Genomic DNA, 20,134 nt, shown 5'->3' on the forward strand with positions numbered 1-20,134 from the left:
AAAAAACTTAAAATGTATTTTTGAATGAACCCCTGAAGGACTACCTGACGAAATCCCAAGAAAATTATTCAAGGAATCTCAGAAGGAATTTCTTAAAAGCATCCTGGAGAAACTTTCAGCAATCGCTTGGTGGGATTCCTAGAAAAAAAAATTGAGGAATTCATAGGAAATTTTTTGGAGAAATCATGCAATAAAAATATTGGTATCCCTGGAAAAATCTGTGGACGATTTACTGAATAAAAAATCAAAAACCTTGAGAAAGGCGTAGATAAGCGTCTGAAGATTTCTCTAGAAAATACCATTGAGGTATTTCTAAAGGTATTTCCGTAGGAATTCCTAATAAATGAAAAAATAGTTGTAGGATTCTGTGTATGAACTCCTGCACTTGGAGCGGACCTGGTGTAATGGTTAGAACACTTGACTATCACGCCGAGGACCTGGGATCGAACCGACAAACTCACAAAATGTGGGTTCTTCCTTCGGAAGGGAAGTAAAGCGTGGGTTCCGAGATGAACTAGCCTAGGGCTAAAAATCTCGTTAATACAGATAAAAAAAACTCCTGCAGAAATCTCTGGAGGAATTCCTACCTGAATTACTGAAAGTAATTCCTAGATTTCCTGGATGAATCCCTGAAGAAATTCCTGGACACATTCATGCAGTAATTTTCAATGTTTTCCATAGAACAATTCCCAAACAAATCTCTGGCGCAAAATTCTTAAAAAATGCCTGAACGATTTTCTAATGGAATGATTGTGGAAATTTCTGAACAAACCACGGGAAGAACTAATCAAATAATCTTTGAATGAATTTTTGATGAACCCTATTGAAAATCCTAAAGAAACTTCTGGGGAAATTTTCAATGAGTTCTTTAAATGTACCCGTAGGAGAATTTCTAAAGCTATACCTGGTAGAACTTCAGAAAGAATTCATAGAAATTAACCTGAAAGAATTCTAGAAGAAATTCATCAGGGAATACCTGAAGGAATGCGTGGAGAAATTTCTAGAAAAAGCCCTGAAGAATTTCTGAAAAAAACACCGTTTGATTTTCTGAAAAAAAAAACCTTGATAGATTACAAGACCGAATTTCTGGAATATTTTCTGAAGGAATCAATGGATTTATTTTGGCAAAAAATCTTCAAATGTCTATGAAGGATTTTAAAGGAAACTCGTAGCAGTTTTTCTAGAGGATTTTTTGGACAAAACAATCGAGAAAAAAAAAATCCTAGGTGATTCTCTTTTATCCAGTAGGGAGGAAACAATTCCTTAAAACAAAAAAAATAAAGGATGATTTTCTTATATTAGCGAAGGCGCTCAATGGGACGCTATCTGTGAAGTACTAGATTGAAGGTAGTGAGCTGGATTTTTGTATGGTAAGATCATCAATTCTCCATTGTAGCAATGAGATGGTGCAAACAGCGTGGGTTATATGATTTCTAGCCTAGTTTGATGCTGTTTGAGCAAAAGTTTGAGTAAATGTGTTGTTGAAGTTGCAAGTAATAAATATTACAACAAAACAGTTACCCAAATTTTTGCTCAAAGAGCATCAATTTAGGCAAGAAATAATATAAGCCACGCTATTTGCGCCATTACATTGTAGGAAATGAATAATTAATCATCTCACCATACAAAAATCCAGCTCACTAATTTCAATCTAGCACTTCACTGATTGCGTCCTATAGGAGATAAAAAAATATTTGTTTACCTCAGATGCTGGTTACTCAGTGAGTAACTTGAAGTAACCTTGATGACACCAATGGATTTTGCAATGACTCCATAGGAAGTACCATGAGCGTCACACCAGAAGTAAAAAAATAAAACTTTTCTAACACTAGCCTATGGCGGGTATACCTAATCTATCCACTCAACCCAAACCCCGAACAAACAACCACCATCGATTGCCAGATTCGCCGTTCGATTCTAGGAAACTTCAAAATTTCAACAACTCCATCCATAAAAGCCGCTTCCCGAAATCAATTCTGGTGACACATCGTTTTTACTTTCCATATCGCAATCGTCGGGCGGCATCGCTCGCCCGCCACAAAACAATGGGGTTCCTCCTTCCGTGCCAGTTTAGTCTGCGCGCGTATTTGAATTAAGTATGTAGGTATGTACGCGCGCTGGTTGCGGTTCTCCGTCTGGATTGACGAAAGACGACCGCAAGAACCACACAGCAAACAACGGCAACAGTCGCATTTAGACTTAATAAAAACCAATAAATTGAATAAAAAATATACAGTTTCCACTTAAAATCAAACGATTCCGTTCCATGGCGAGGAGAAGTCGCACAACCCAAGTCGCGGGAACAATATCAGCATATGGAATGCGTGAAGGGGAATGTGGATCAAAATGCCATATTTCAAAATTCCTACGTCTTCAGTGGTGAATGCTTTCGCAATAAGTTCATTCAATGTGCGACAAGATATTTTATTTGATCATGATCATGCTTGCACAGAGAATCTTTCAAAACATATTTCTGTGTACGTTTGTGATGTAAAATTACCATTAGAAATATGAGCTAGGTATGAACTATCATGCGTCTCCATTTGTTTCCGAACTTCTAGGATACACTCGGTTGTTGAAAAAATCGCAAGAAAACCTTGTGAGCTTGCTAGGATAGTGGTAAAATGTTTATCTGGAATGGGAAATCAAGGAAATTTCTGACATTTTTCCGGTCTCCTCGCAAGCTCACCCGATTTTCTTGCGACTTTTTCAACAACCGAGTGTATCCTATAAGTTCGGAAACAAATGGAGACGCAAGGTTGTTAAACCTAGCTCAATTTTACATAACAAATGATCATAGAAATATATTTTGAGAGATTCTCTGTGCAAGCATATCGTTTGCCAATGATTGAGATCCAAGACACGCTTTTATGCGTCGAGTCATAAGTACAACGCATGGGTGCATTCAAAACCATCCTCCCATACGACAGTCAGAGTGTGTATGAATAATATAGTGACAAACGGACGGATGGACGCGAACAGAATCAACGCAAGAATGAAAGCAGCAATTGTTTGGGTGAAAGAAGTGGAGAAAAGTGATGACAACGGCGTAATGTCACCGACCGCCACTGCGCGTCCCTACCGTATAGTAAGACGTAAGGGCCATCCGCCAGCCGTCCATCAGCGACACAGCCAGAAGCACGGTGGTCAATTTCACGCGAACCGGAGAACGAATGATAGAGATCGCACGCGGGAGGAAAAAGCACACGCAATAAAGTTGGGACTCCTGTGACACGGTGCCACCCACTCCACGTACTCCTCTCGTAACCGTCCTTATACCCAATTTAGCTGATTTTGAATCAATATCTAAAATTGACTAAAACAAAACTGAGGAATTAAGGTGGGCACAATGTGAGTGGTACCATATTATAGGCGCCTCGACTGTACTGGCTCGTTTTCCGCTTGTCTATGGATTGGGAAGCGTTTTCATGCTTGTGGGAATTAGGAGGGTTCTGGAATAGATGATTATGGTGGAGCAAAGGGAATAAACACCGATTTAGTTGATTCGACTGAATGGGAGAAAAGTGTTCATAAATAATTTTTATATCACAATCGATTACACGAGCGCTTGAAGTCTGAATCGTGTGTGGCGTGAATTCCCGCGAATTACGATGATCTATTTGTTTATCAAAAAATCTTCAACTTTTTGGCTTTACGCTCTCTTGGCCTATCCCTATCACAATCACAGAACCGATCTAGATACAATTTTATCAAGCGTATAACAAATTAAGATATGACTAAAAGGCAAAGTCTCCGATATACCAATCCGTGTGGTCAATTAATGATGTTTTAATGAACTCAACATGTACATGAAAAGACAGATAAATTATTAGTGAAATTCCGGAAAAAAAATCCACAGCTCAGGTGAGATTTGAACTCACGACCCTCATTCGCTAGACAAGTGCTTTTCCAACTAAACTACCGATACAATTAATGATACGGCAGTTTAATAGCCATAAGGTAGTTCAAATCTTATCGATCATGCTTCATCCTTCCCTTAACTTGCACCGCAAATATATCCATCTTTTATGACTATATGCAGGGTATAAGCAAAATTTTCAATTTTCAAAAAAGGTCAACTAGCTGCATTTGCAAAGGTGCTTAAAAAATCTCAAATTTTTACTGTAACTTGGTCAACTTGTTTTCTAACAATAATGGTCCAGATTTGGGAAAGATCGGTTAATTCTGATTGAAGATAGAAAGATTCTGGTAAATGGCATAATTATCCGTTTGCCAACTTTAAACTGTTATATCGCCGGATTTAATGCACCGAATGTAATACAATTTTGAGCGTTTGGCATTCTCCTTCATATACGATTATGTACAATGAATCAGGGATTTTAACCTAGGATGCCTCCAACCTAGGAAACGACTGGTCGTTTATATCAATGAGGCCATCGCAGCACTTGAAGTGAAGGATGATATAAGCTCAAATCGTTCTTCATATTGACAGCTCCTATTTAAAGTCCCAATCAACACAAAGTCTTATATGATGCTGAATAGGATGCTAAAGTGAAGGCCATATGCGGACATGCTTCCATTTAACCGCGTGTAAAGTGTGCGTATATCGCCTCCACTTTTGCATCCTATTCAACATCATATAAGGTCATGTGTTGACTGGCAGTGGACTTGTTAATTTATTATTACTGGTTAAATTTATTATTAGTAGACTGTTGAGGGGGGAGGAGGAGGTTCCCGAGTAGAAGAGTATACCTCACAAATACCATGCGAAGAGCAACATGTGCTCTAGTATCTAAAATTGTTATTGCTGCGGTATTCTACGAAATGTTATGAGAACATCACAATAACAGTTGGAGGTATCTGAGCAGATTTTGATATTGATGTAGTATTTCTTGGTTTAGCAGTGAAAATAACCGAATAACAGGATTGGCTATTACATCATAAAGTCTTCGAACAAATGAAACATTTAACTGTTACGTGTCCGACAAACTTTTTGCTTTTTTTCTACACCGTGCTTTTTAAATGGGGGCTGGGTACCCAGGTACCCTGTCGGCCACATAAGGGTTATAACATATACTTTATAACTTTGGGATTCAGCACTTGAAATTTTAGGTATGCATTCATTATTGAAATATCAGAACTTGTTATTTCCTAGGTGTTGTTTATACGAAATGTTGGTATTCGTTTTTATTATTGTGGCTCTTCTTACCGCCTAATGAAGGGCATGTCAAGGTATGGTAGTATTTTAGATAAATACCTTGATATGTTATTCACTTGTTATTTTCCTCTGCTCGGGTTCTGGCCAAAGTCTACGCTCCATACAAGTTTCGAAAATTTTGTATGAACAAAATTCTACGAGGGGGGAGAGATGGCCAAAAATGAGTCTCCGTAGCTTATGGACAGCGCCTAATTAAATATATTCCAACTTACCATTGCCAATGACTCATTAGATGGAAGCTAGAGAGACGGAGACTATCAATAACCAGCCCCTTGGCGATGAAATTACAATTAATGACGCTTATCTGTTACTCCGACTATTTAGTCCCCAAAAAGTGTTTTTTTCTGTAATTTTCTGTCCTTTCAGCATAAGACAAATTTCTGACAATCTGACGTGATTAGTGGGAGAGTTGTTGGAACAATTCTAAGTAAAGCATGTTAATTGTTTTTGTAGGATTATTATTATCTAGCTGTCTCGGCAAACGTCGTTCTGCCTGCCTACTGTGTTTTTTTACATGTAGGTCTGTAGAAAAATACTCCGAAAAATGGAATATCAAACTTTCTCGTTTTCGGTGCGTTCCCGGTAGATTTTCCCAATTATTTTTTCGTACGAACACGTCGGAGCCCTGCACGAATGAAATACTGAAAGAATGGTGTAGATCCGTTGGCCCATTCCCTAACCTATTCGTGATATACAAACACCATTCCATTTTTATTTATATAGATACAACTTCTAGAAAATTGTTCGACACAATTTTTAAATTCATGGTAGGATTTTCATCAAAATCAAATCTGTTGTGAGATTCCTGGGAAATTCTCTACTGGGCCTTCGCCTTGAAGAAAATAGACGTAACTCTCAGAGAAGAATCATTTTTTTCTCAGATGTATTTTTTTTTTTTGAACACGCTCGAGGAAGCCTCGGAGTGCGGATTCGATTCCCGCTCCAGTCGGGGAAAACTTCTCGTCAAACGGAAAATTCTCCAATTGGTGTTCTATGTGCTGTCCGTTGTCGAATGTCTGTAATATTCAGTCTGTAGAGGCGTCGACGACGGCGTAATTTTCTTTTTTTTAACCCTAGCGCCTCTGGTGAAAGTGAAATTTAAATTAATCAATAAAATAATGTACCAGGCCCTCTTGAAAAGTGTTAGGTCTGCTTGTGTGTGCTTGAAGTATTTTCAAAGTAGTATTTGTAGAAAGCTATGCTATACGGATGATTTACGGACTAGATTTTAGTTTGTTTTTTTTTTTGAAATATTAGAAACATTCGAATAAAATTTCTAAAAAATCTCAAATCTAGATAAACATTCAAGTAATTTTCTGAATGACCATCAAAGATAAATGGCAAGATCACAATCATCTAAGTTTCCCATGTATTTTCATCAACCATGCATGCTTTCACGAATTTTAGTAATTTTTGCTCAACCCCTACAGCATGGATATCCAAGAAGCAAATAACCACAAAACATGAGAGAATGTGATGCCGTTTTGAAAGATCCAACTTATTACGTATATTAGGGTGTTCCAGAACAAAATCTATCAAAAAAAATAACTTGTTAAGGTTTTTCTGATTACAAATGTGATAATTACACATGTTTCCTTCAATTTTATTACCACACATTGTTCGCAGAACTTATAGCAAACAAGTATATCTTTCAATTTGTGCTGAAAGAATTAAGTTTTGGCAAGATTTAGTGTAGTTATGATTTTTTGAAGTACAAAAACAGTGGAAACACGCAAAATTGATTTGAAGCACCTCTTAAATTCAATGGATTTGGCTGAAATTTTGAGCAGTTACTTCTTTTAGGATGCCAATCAAAACATGGGGATGGACTTGAGAATCTTGAAAAGGTGGACAGGCCTTGCATAGGTATATTCGTATAATTTGTTGAACGATTTTCTCTCAATGGAGCACAGAGATATACTGCAATGCATTGTATGTGCTTAGTAGAAAATCATTGGAAAAAACAAGGAATTTTTCAACACCGTTTCACATTTATTAGAATATCTTCAAAGTGAATGCATATATCGTTATGATAATTGGAGTGCAAAGTAGTAAACAAGTTTCGAAACTTCTTGAAAAATTGGTGCATTAGGTCCTTCCCAGTCAACCAGTCATCGTATAATATGTTGTATAAGATGTTAAAATGGAGGCGATATGCGTACATTTTACATGCGCCTAAATGGAGGCATGCACGCATATGGCCTCCACTTTATCATCTTATGCAACATCTTATACGATGACTGGTTGTCTGGGTTTTTTGTAATGCAAACGTTATCTTCTTGCCTGCCACATTGGTAGAGTAAGCTCTTAGCTCTTAGAATAATAAGCTGAGAAGAAGGCTTTGTTTTTCACGTAGAAGTTTCAAAGTTTTCTGAAATGTTTGAAATATTTAAATGAAATTTTTTAAAAATATTTTATAATCAAGAAAATAAACTTCTTACATTACCCGTCATAAGTAAAGACTCACAGTTCATTGCCTGCAATCGCATACGACGGACGTGTTTCATTCTCCTCTCTTAAACCTATTGGAAATCGACGAAAAATCATGTCTGCTGCGCGTGAAAACGTCTTAGTTGTCGACGTGAGTGTGCTTCCAGTGCGTCCCGATATTGGGAAAGTAAAGGCATTCTTAGAAACGGAAATTCATCTTGATTATGCTTTGGTCAAGAGTATACAATTACACCATACTCGTAATTGTGTACTGATCGAAATGGTGGACAAAAAGGTTGCTTCGCGCTATCAATTGGAGCACAATTGTAAGCGTACAATTGTTGCTTCCAATAAAGCATACAAAATCCCTGTGTATGTGGATGGTGATGCGGTTACCGTGCGCGTTAACGACCTCCCTTCAACGGTGAGCAACGAAGCTATCACCGAAAGTATGTTACAGTTTGGAGAAGTGATTTCTATTAGGAGTGAAACATGGAAACACTATTTCCCAGGGATTCCTAATGGCGTAAGGGTGCTAAGGATGAATCTCTTCCGTGACATACCATCAAACATATTAATCGCAAACGAAACCACAACAATATCCTATCCGCACCAGCCAAGTCGGCGGTACAGCCCAGCCGCACATCCAAATAAAAATTACACAGAACCACGAGGAGTCACCGACGCAGCCCCAACAACAGTAGCTACAACCGAGCTGTTCACTCGGGACGATTTTCCCCCGCTGAGCGGCGAGCAATCATCATCATCTAAACATACTGCTGCAGAGCAAAAAACACACAACGACGACGAGTGGACGGACGTAGAGGACAATGGAAGCTCATCAAGCGACTACAATGAAGTGACAAACAAACGCAGGCGATCGAATCGAAAGGCGAACGAAGCCAAGAAAGTTTGCGCAAACCAGTGTTCCCTCAACGCGGATCACGGGGAAACAGTTGATTTTTGTTTGAAAGAAAAAAGTGCTTTGAAAAATAAAAGCGGGAAGGGTGCTAGTTTTACTTCATGTAGTAAAAAATGATTATCGGCCCTGTAAAGCTGAACACGGCGGGTGGGCCTTTAAATAAACGTTTGGATAACAAAAAAAAAGTAAAGACTCACAAAAAGTATTGCAACAATATTGCATCACCCTGACTCACCTCAATATCTCTTAAACCAGAATACCTAAAAAAAAGCCGCCTCCAGAAAAGTTGTTGCTTTTGGAACTTAACTTAAAAAGGCCAGAAACCGGCATTTAAAAAATCGGACGAAATTGATAGACAGTAGGGTAGCGAACCACTTGGGCAGCGGCCGGTATTTTGGGCACTCTTCGCAATAACTCAGTCAATTCCAAACTAATTGACTTGAAATTTTGTACACGGCTAGATAATATACGTATCTCATCGCGTTCCAAAAATTGTGACAATTGGCTCGAAATTGGCTGAGTTATAGCAGAAAAGTGCCCAAAATAGGACCCCTGCCGAGATGGTTCCACTTCCCTACTACAATACTTACACACTTATTTTTATTCACCGAGCTCGGCTGTGCGGATCTCGGTTTCTGAATTTTAACCGAGACTCAGCTAACAAACGGGTAGGTTGCTTAGCAACGAGGCATGTAATACTGACTCTTGGCATTTATTAGCTGAGATCTCATGAAAACATTTAGCTGACTTCTCACCTGTGCAAATCTCGGCATACGCAAACCGAGATTCGGCATTATAAATTAAGTGTGTATGGTAGACGAATCAATGTTGAACTAAATTCTCTGACAAAATAAAATCCTGAACTAGATCCTGAATGAACTTTGACCATACTTTTAGAAAATAAATCTATCCGCCGGAGAAATTTTCTGAAAGTATTGCAAACATAAGTGAAATGCTACTGTGAGCTGCTTAAGTCATTTGCAATAAATAAATAAAACCTCCATAAATTTGTGAAGGGGGTCATCCATTAAGTACGTCACGGACCTTGGAAGGAGCGGGGTTGTGAAAGTGTGACAAGCAATGTATGAGGTATGGGACAATCCCGTACGTTGGGGGGAAGGCGGGTTGAAAATTTCCAATTCGTGACGTGACGTACATAATGGATGCTCCCTAGGACTTTCTGAATTTGAGGCGAACCAATCAAGCGTTGAAAACCTCATCAATAAAGACAATAATAAGAACTGTCTGAAAGTATTGTTAAGGAATTCCTGGAAAAATATCGAGTGGACTCATCAACATTTTGGCGGAATTCTAAAAAAACATGTTTTTTTTTTTGTAAAAAGAATGAAGGATAAACATTTTTAAAAAAAATGGATGATTCCATGGGGAGTTTTCTGAAATGTAAACTTTCATATCTGTAGTTTAGACGACAATTGAGTTGTTCCACTACTATTCTTAAATATCCCGAGCAGAAGAGAATAACAACAGCGTAACAAAATGCGTTATTTTGGCAAAATAACTGCATAATGGAATTAGTAATTTTCATGTTATTAACATAACATATTGAGTTATAAACTTGTCTGTCTTAAGCGGCAAAATAACAAGTCACATAACAAAAATTTGTTCCTGAAAAATCAATTTTATAACATGTTTTGTTAGTGGCAATAACAACTTAATAACAGTGAATTTGGGAAATATTTCAATAACAAGTTTTGATATTAAAGCAAAATTAGGGTAAAAACTAACTTTTTTTTACTCATTTTTGGGTAATTATTTTAAGTGTGTTATTCTATTTTTAGAAAATAATAGGTTACATAAAAAAAATTTCGAATTCATTATAAAACTCACAAACATGGACGGGATTTGAATCTCCAATCCTGCTATCGTAAATTTTCAGTCGCCTTTACCAATGAGGCTATTACAGCACTTGAAATGAGGGACGATAGAAGCTTTACTGGTACTACGTATTGCCAGTTTCCCTATTCCCTCATTTCATGTTTGCCAGTCACAGGACAAAAATAGACAGAGATTTGAATGCAAGATCAAACAATGAACCTCTCTCTCTTACCAACAGCGCTATCGCGGTGCGCAGACATGTGCACTGTAACACTAATAACAGTGGTGGTGTTCGCATGGCCCGTCGTCGGCTGTTTCGGAACAAAGAGAACGACGAAAAAGTTGCTAGTCGACTTTTTATGATTGAGCTTCGTCATGGGGTGCATTTTGGCGGCGACAAAGATTCTTTCCAGACGGAGATGATTTTTTTTTTATTTTTTGTTTTGTTCGCGTTGTGAGAACGGCGATTATACACGTACCTACGTGAGCGAAGGTAAAAGGTAATTATATCATATGCCGATATGATTACTTCTGCAGATGCTGTTTAGTTTTATTCTGTTTTAGATTATTTTTAGTAATGAAAAAAGATATTTATGACATAATGTCAAACAATATATGATCGAATAATAATAGATCGAAAGAAAAAAGTTATAATAGACAAATGCAATCATCAATTGAGCAGAATTGTCTGTATAGTTGACATTTTTATTGATTAGAATTATTTAGTAGGTACCATATTTGCTATCTCCACTCTCACTAACATTCATTACTTCGTAATACATAGTCTGTTCGGTATTTTTTGACGTTATAATTAGAGGTTAGAATAGCAGTACTGTTAAAATGATATATAAATTCAACTAAGTTTACTCAATTTTGAGATAAAAAAAAACTCATTTGCAGATGTATCACTTTTTGAAGCTAAAATTTTACTTAACCTATAAGAATTGGGAATCGTAGAAAAGTGATAGGAATTTGGCACCGTAACGGGACTGGGATATTGAAAGAAGGAAATTAATACAAAGATCAACATATCAATAGCTATGATGCTATGTTTACCCAAAACTCAAATTATAGCAATGAATAAAATAAAAAATACGGAAGAGTCTGATGAAATTTCTAGAAGTTGCAATGCCTTTATTTTTTACTTCATAATATGAAACAGCAGACAATAAAATAAAGAAGGTAAACTATGTAATGGTTATATCTGCGATAAATTTTCTCCGATTTTGACAATATTGATCTCATTTGATCAAGATTTATTTTTTCCATCAAAAACAAATCCGACTGAACCGATCTGGTCATCGTGAGTTAAGAAAAAACCCGAATTGCCATACACGTGGAATTTTCCATCGACCAGCTGCAATTGGCTTCTTTAGTGGTGTTGAGATAATTCCATATTCACAATCTACATGCCAAACTGAGCCGAAATCCAAATTTTCATGAACTTTGGTGCCCGGGAACCTATTTAAAAATCGATTTAAAGTTTGTATGGGAGCGATTTGTCGAATCACCCCTCGTCGCATTTCGTACTGGGCGGAGCTGTCAAGCAGTTGCCCAGCTGTCAAAAGGTGATTTCAAAAAATCATTTTGTAATTGAATTTAGGTATCAAAATAAAGTTTTAAAAATCTGAAAAAAATCATACTGGCTTAAAAAAGGTGCTCTTTCGAATAAAATCAAAAAATCAATATATTATTCTTAATTTAAAAACCCAAGTACAAATTAAGTACCTTACCAAGAAAAAAATGTTAAATTTAAATTTATACGTTCAATATGTAGTCCGTCCAAAGTCTTACACCGTACATCAAACCGTTTTTAATTAAATTTTGTTTTAGATTTTATAGAGGCATTTTAAAATCTTCTCCTGTGTGGTAGGGATAGGATTTTTCAAAACACCATCGTTCTTCTTCTTCTTCATGCACCATCAAATCACCAATAGCATATCTGCCCAGCCTAGGCCCAAAGTATTGACTTCAAAGTAATCATTACGAAGCATAAATGTCAATTTCTTGATTTTGCTTTGGCTGACCAAGCCAAGGTTGACCGTAGCATTTTCATAATTCAAATCTCAATTTGTTCATCGAGCACATGTTCGGTTGTGCTGCACGTGGATGTCAAAGCGTTTTCAACAGTGTAATTACGAAGCATGTTTCACGAGAGACCATATCTTTTCAATAAGCTAACTCCAACAACGCCGATATTAGAATAGAGGAGCATAGAAGCAAAGGGGTGTAAGTTACAAAAACCCACTTTCGATTAAATGAGCTTTGAGGTTTTTCACCAGTTTTTCATCCCATTCAAAATGTATGGAGTTTCAATATCAACCCAATTTTCTCTGATTTACTGTAATTTTTTCTAATCATCATAAAAATAATCTTTAAAAAGTTCCTGTGAGCTTGAAATCTGAAGATTTTTTTATATGTTCAGCTCAAACTCGACAAAACGGTCACTTACACCTCATTGCATCTGGGCCCTTCAATAGCATAAGGATATGTTCCAGAAAATTTGGACTTTTGGGAATACCGCGTAACCCAATCGTTCTATTCGCATAACCAATCAATAAAAAAAAAGATTTCTTATTCAAACGAGTCGAAGTTCACTTAAATCGGTTCAAAGTTGAAAAAAATATGAGTATTTTTCAGTTTTGAGGGTAGCCGGATACGCTTCCGGCATTCTACGCAAAGAAAAACAAGCAAAACTGCAGCCCCTCAACAGCAATTGAATGTCGGATATGGCCTCCACTTTAGCATCCTTTTCTACATCATATATGACTTCGTGATGGCTCAGAGTTCTATATATTTAGACCAACATGTGAGAATGCGAACTTCAGTTTCTCTCTTCCCTAATAGGTGTATTTTCAACTATTCATGTACCTATCTTTCAAATAGGTAGATCCGACTTCATCCTCTGGAACGACAGGGAAAACATGTGAAATACAAAATATTTCTGAAAAATCCCATTCAAAACCATCTACAATTTTGGATTCAGCTGTCTGTATTAGCTTCGTTCAAACAAGTTTACTCCATAAGACATTTTTATCATTGAAATTCACATGTCAAAGGCGGAATCTGGAACGTCCCTTTGAAAACCTTAAAAACCTTCAATATCGTCTGCTATGTTCTCGTTTAGATGTATGCAGGGTACTGCGCCACTTGGGCAGTGGCTGGTATTTTGGGTACTTTTCAGCTACAACTCAGTCAGTCCTCGCGCCGCCCAGCAGGGACTTTGTTTTGTACACATTACAGCACCTCCATGTCACGTAATATACCACACCTCTTATTAAATGTGATACCGTAAGCGTACCATACTTTGCGCACCTAGGGCCTAACATTGCGCACTTTTGAAAAAATCGTTAAACAGTTTTTCTGGTGCATTATGCAAACTTTTTCCACGGAATACAAGCTAGTGATATGGGGCATGCACTTTGTCTCAGTATGGATGTAATGATAAATGGAAGAGGAAGACAAATTGATGAGTGAATATGCAGTTGCTTTCCCTCAAATGCTGTAAATAACGTTGTAGAATGACGTAGGTTTTGTTTCAAAATGTGTTTTAGTTTAGATAGCAATACCATAAAGTATTTGTGCACTCTCAATAATACAATAATAACCAAACTTGTTCCACAACAGAATGTAATATTTAAATGTTATTTAAGGGCTGCATACCAATTGCTTGGTCATAACAAAATAAGATTGTCCAACAAAACATGTTATGGAAACGTAATGCCTTGATAATTCAATAATAACAAAACAAGATATAAAAACAGGTTTTGTGATTTCGTAGTTATTAATTTGATATCCCCCTCTGCTCGGGATTAGTTAAAAAGTTTTGAATACTCTAGCTTAATTCTTGATTAAAATGTCTGAATATATCGGCAAGGTTTTTTCAAGCATATTCTTGAAGTCGAATTTCTTGGAGGCTTTTTTTGCAAGAATCAACTGGAACAAATTAAAAATATCTTTTGAATCGTTTTCTTGAAATACAGCAAGTGAAACGATCCATTGTGGAATGATCCTTTGTCTACACGAATTCTTTTAGGCACATTTTCTTTTGAAACGCATTTCATATTCAATTTCATCAAGAATGTTAACAATGATTATATATTGTGCATCATAAGTTTACTCACGGTTTTTTTCGTAAATTTTTCGAAAAAATATCACGAAAATTATGAATTTTAAAATATTTTTCCAAAAAAAAAAAACCCTATCAGAAACCCTTTTAATGAATACATAATTTTAGTGGCTTTCCTTCACGAACAACTAGTGGGAGTGGATATTATTGTGGTTTTGATAGCAAATCAAGTGATTATCCACTCTAATACTAATTTGTTCTGCATTGTTCTTTAAAAACAGAACAGGCACATGAGAAAATGCGCTTTACATAAAACTGGAAAAAGCTTAGAGCTTGCTCGTCACGAATGTATGGATAAAACACAGTGAGTAGAAAATTGATTGAGAGCAATGTCTCCTCGGAATTAAAACATACATATATCCAATCAAAGATCACAGTACGTGAAAAGAAGTGGTGAATACATTATTTAGTGGGCTCTCCAGAAAAAAAAAGTGGCGCAGCAACAGAATCCATCCCATCGTCGTCACTGTCGGGACTGCTTAATGCTGATGAGACAAGCCGCCGCACCAGATTCTGGTTCCTTGTGCATACATACATACAACACATAGCTCCATGTAGCTAGATTGATGCTGAAATGATAGATATTCCTCTTTCTTGTTCATTGATCTTTGCTGGAGACTCCTAGATGCCCGGCGATGGGGAGCAGCATGGAGACGCGAGGGGTGTGACTCCAAATAAAGCGAGATGAATATTTGAAGAAATGCTACATTCTGATAGTGCTTTTGCTGTTGATTTGACCGTTTTTTTCTGCCTCAGTCCCATCGACTGATTGAAATTCAAACGCTCTTCCCCATTTTTCTTTCTATTAGATGACCGAAGTGAAGGTTCAAAAGGCAAACCAACATTGGTGTTGAATCTAAGAGAAGCGTGGCACACGGGGCTTGGAGCGGTGGGGATGCTGTCCGCTTTCAATTCGATGGGAAAATTATTTTTACGTTGTTTATTCGATCTATTAATTGACTTCAAGTATGTACGGTGCCTTCGAGTATCTCTACATATCGAGAAGAGATTGACAACGACGAGAGACCAAGTGCTGCCGGGTGAGTGGAAAGCGGAGGGTGGACCGAGAGATGGGAACTCATTTGAGATTGTCGAGATTGTTTCAATTTGCAGCCAAATGAAAGTAGCGCAAAATAAAATCAGTCTCTTAGCGTCGTTTTGAATGAATTGCTAATTGTTTGCTGACGTTCTTTCCCCGCTCAAGTGCACCGTAGTGTTGCTGCTGCACATCCAACAACGCTTTCGAAGCGATATTTTAGGATTTTTACGATCAATTTATTTCTAGGTTCACTTGAAATCCGCGAAGCACTTTTCTTCCTCGTCCGTTTGCCGATCGGTGTTTGTTTGGCAATTATCACGCGATGAGCTATTGAAAAGGAAAATTAAATGATACACGTGAGTGTTAGGATGGCTTCTTTTGACTCTATTAATTTGCTGTAAATATCAAAGGCAGTCACGTTAAACGAAACTGCATAAGCAAATACCGTGCCTAGATTGTCTTTTACTCAGTGAAGGGCTCGAAGCATATGCAATGCATGATTCTTGATTTGTCACTCTTAATTGAGCAAACCAATCGTTAGTTGAAGGTTGAGCATTTGTTTGTTAGACTTGGCAAACAACTGCTTCAGTTATATTATACGGATTGAAATAGAAATGATTAAATCGAAATAAAAAATCAAAAACATGCACTGTTAGGTGTTTCTAACATAACATGAATAAGAATATAATGTTTGGATACAATGCTAACACACTCTAAGTCAAACTTTCATAATGTTCCTTTGTGCCAATTTTAGAAAAAAAGATGATGGAATTATTTTTTAACAGCGGAGAACCTGAGAAAAAAAACCCGACCAAATAATTTAGCCTTTGCCAAGCAACTTCAATCACTACCTAGGCGTGGCATCGACCGGACTGCGAGCAGATTTAGGAAAGAGTGGGTAACCAATACCGGTGGAAACTTTTGTCGTAGACGTTTGGAAACTCGGTACGTGGAACTGCCGATCTCTCAACTTCATTGGGAGCACCCGCATTAGACTGTCCCAAAAAAAATCGATGTTCGAAAAGTCAAGGTGCTCAACCCTTAAACGAAAGATATGCATATTTGAAGCATTTTTGTAGAACATTTCGATTTTCTAAAAAATCATTTAGAGGTTCCGCTAGGGCGATTTTTGAAAAATGGCCTTTTTTCATGAAAAGTCTCAAAAAAATCATTTTTTCGTAATATTTTTTCAACTTCTGATTTTTTTCAATATTTTTGTATTTTTCTATGGACCTCTAGGAATTCTTGAAGGGGATAAGTTTTTGAAATATTGTATTTATATTGACGGCGGAACCGTTTTTATGTTGATAAAAGGACTATTTTTTGAGAATTGTTCATCTAAATTTGAGAAAAAAATGCATGCACGATTTTTTATTTTCAATTTTGAAAGTTTTATCTGATAGTACTATTTGTATGCGTCAATTCTCTAAAAAAAGATTTAAAATATCTTGTCTAGAAGCTGAGATATTAGGGTTTTACCCAAGCAACACACATGTCATATAATAGTTACGGCAGCGCAAGTTTTGGTTGTATAGAAGTAAATTTTACGTAATTTTTAACATCATGTTAGAATAACGTCAAAATAACTTTTATACAACCAAAACTTGCGCTGCCGTAACTTTAATATGACAAGTGTGTTGCGAGCAATATTTCAAATTTTTGCAAAACTTTGAATATTTGGAATATTTTAAGGTTTTTGTGACACTCCAATGTACGTATATTAAAAGAAGTTAAAAAAAAAAACAGCTTTTCTTGTTGTATGGTCAAGCTTGTTTAAACATGGATCTTTTATTCTGGGCTGGTTGGCAGTAGATTCATGAAGAGCTTTTATCTGAATAACTACAAATATGACGGGCATCGTGGTTACTGGTAGCAACGCATTTAGTTCGAGATTACGTCGTGGATTTCCCGACTACTGCGCCCATTTTTTTCTGAAATAGGAATGACCATTCCATGCAGAGATTATATAACATTGATAAAATCAATAAAAAAAACCATAGTTAAGTCATGATTTTTACTGAAGACTTGAACATGAAATGTAATGGACAATTTGGTATGAAACTCTGCAACGGGGGTGCATAGTTAATCGTAACAACTTCGAATGTCAAACAAAGTTGCCAACTTTGAGATGGTTTAACTATATTTCCATTGATGAATTAAACACAAATTTTGATACAAAACCGACACGATGAAGAATTTTGCGTATAAGAAATACAAAACATTTCTGATCACATGTGTGGGTGTAAGTGCAAAACTGATCAACACACGTGCAAATCAAAAGACTGCCGTTGTCCGATCACTTTGACACATTTTGGTTGCCCTATCGTGCCTAAGCTTGTGATCAGACACGATTTGTATTTCGTATATGTAAAATTCAGCATATGTGCAATTTCGTGTCAAAATACTAGCTCAATTCATTAAAGAAATAAACGTTTAGCAATCATAAGATCGCGTATTTCCTCGAAAGCCTATTATTGTCTATAATTTTCTAAGTTTTTTTTAAATCAGTCCTGACTTAACTTAGTTATTTTTTATTGATTTCATCACTATTATGTTATCCCTGCATGGAATGGTTTTTACTACTCCAGAAAAGAGGTGTAATTGTCGAGAATTCCACGACATAATATCGAAATTAATGCGTTGCTTTGCTACCCGTCATTGTTGTAGTTATTCAGATAAAAGCTCTTCATGAATCTACAACCAATCACCCCCCCCCCCCCCCCCCATGTTTAAACTAGCTTGACCATCCAATAAGGAAAGGCGTATTTTTAAGCCTAACTTCTGTTAATATACGTACATTGGAGTGCCACAAAGACATTACAATATTTCAAATATACAGTTTCACAAAAATTTGAAATGTTATCCATTTATTAAAATCCTAATATCTCAGCTTCTAAACAAGATATATTAAATCTTTTTTTAGAGAAATGACGCATACAAATAGTACTACCAGATAAAACTTTCAAAAATGAAAATAAAAAATCATGCTTGTATTTTTTTCTCAAATTTAGATGAAAAAGTCTCAAAAATATTCCTTTTATCAGCGCAAAAACGGTTCTGCCGTCAATATAAATACAATATTTCAAAAACTTATCCCCTTCAAGAATTCCTAGAGGTCCATAGAAAAATACAAAAATATTGAAAAAATTTAGAAGTTGAAGAAATATTACGAAAAAATGATTTTTTTGAGGCTTTTCATGAAAAAAGGCCATTTTTCAAAAATCGCCCTAGCGGAACCTCTAAATGATTTTTTAGAAAATCGAAATGTTCTACAAAAATGCTTCAAATATGCATATTTTTCATTTAAGGGTTGAGCACCTTGACTTTTCGAACATCGATTTTTTTTGGGACAGCCTAACCCGCATACTTTCCGATCAACTGAAGGACCGCGGGTTTGGCACCGTTGCGCACAGAATCCATGGTGCGAACGTTTAGAGGTAATCACACCATCTACCAGAGCTGCACACACACGCGAGCTGGGAACAGCTCTCATCGTAATAGGCTATATGCGAAAGCGCGTTTTCGGTTGGTGGCTGTTCGATGAAAGAATGTGCAGGTTGAGGATCAAGGGACAATGCTTTAACATATAAGAACACAATCTCGAACGTGAATTGAACGCTACCTAAGCCACGACGTCGAGATCGTCATCATAGGAAATCTATACCTTCAGGTAGGCTAGAAGGAGGAATTCAGACCGAAGATTCAGCGCCCATTAGTTGACGAAAGAAAACAGAATACGATTCACTGATTTCAATGCCTCCAAAAACACGATAAGACGATAAGAACGCATCGCAGGCGGAAATGCTGCTGCAAGGAACCCGACAGAACAGAACAAACAGAAGCGGAAACAGCAGACTCGCCTCTTTCGGGAGAAAAGCACAGCCTGGGAAAAGCGCAGTGCGAAGCAATAAAACCCAAGAAACACGGAAGTTCTGCCAGAAGCTCAAAGCATCCAGCTAAAGCTTCGTGCTGCGAGCCGAAATATGCAGAGATGAGGATGGGGGCCTTTCGACGGACGGACGTGGGGTGATCGAAAGGTGGAAGCAGCATTTCGATGAGCACCTGAATGGCGTGGAGAACCTAGGCACGAAGTAAACGAGATATAGACCACGCTCGAGGAGGACCTGCAAGCAGCGGTGTGTAAGAGAACGGTGTGTGGCGGAGAAAAATGAACTACGAGCCAGGTGGCCAAAGCTGGAAGGATACGATGTGCAGGTCATGTTGCAGGAATGTTGGACAACAACCCTGCAAAGCAACAAGAAGACCTTTATGGCAGCGTACAAAGTAGCCGTACCAGGTGCAAAATGATCTGGCCAGTAAGGATGGCCGAGACTGGAGGACTGTAGCCACAAACCGAGTGTTGTTGCGAAGAATTGTTGATTAAGGTGTATTATACTTGTAATGCAACTGTAAATACATATGTGTATCTAACAATCGGTTGAAAAAATATTTGAAAGCGCTTATATTACGCGTTTGAGATTTACATCCAGTGAGTAACCCGGTTGAACGAATTTACTTTTTGATATGATGAAACCAATTTAAACATTTCCAGCTCGCCCGAATGATGCTGGTTTCCAAATCTGATGGTAAACAGTACAA

The 20,134-nt window shown here is 37.2% G+C and overlaps 1 non-coding gene across 1 annotated transcript in view; it reads right to left on the bottom strand.

The window, feature by feature from the left end:
* The window catches only part of LOC109420555 (uncharacterized), a 77,950-nt gene that overhangs the window by 45,960 nt on the left and 11,856 nt on the right, over positions 1–20,134 (bottom strand). The gene's annotated exons all lie outside the window — the stretch shown is intronic.

Source organism: Aedes albopictus, chromosome 2, assembly GCF_035046485.1.
Source record: "Aedes albopictus strain Foshan chromosome 2, AalbF5, whole genome shotgun sequence".
NCBI classification, from domain to species: Eukaryota; Metazoa; Arthropoda; class Insecta; order Diptera; family Culicidae; genus Aedes; species Aedes albopictus.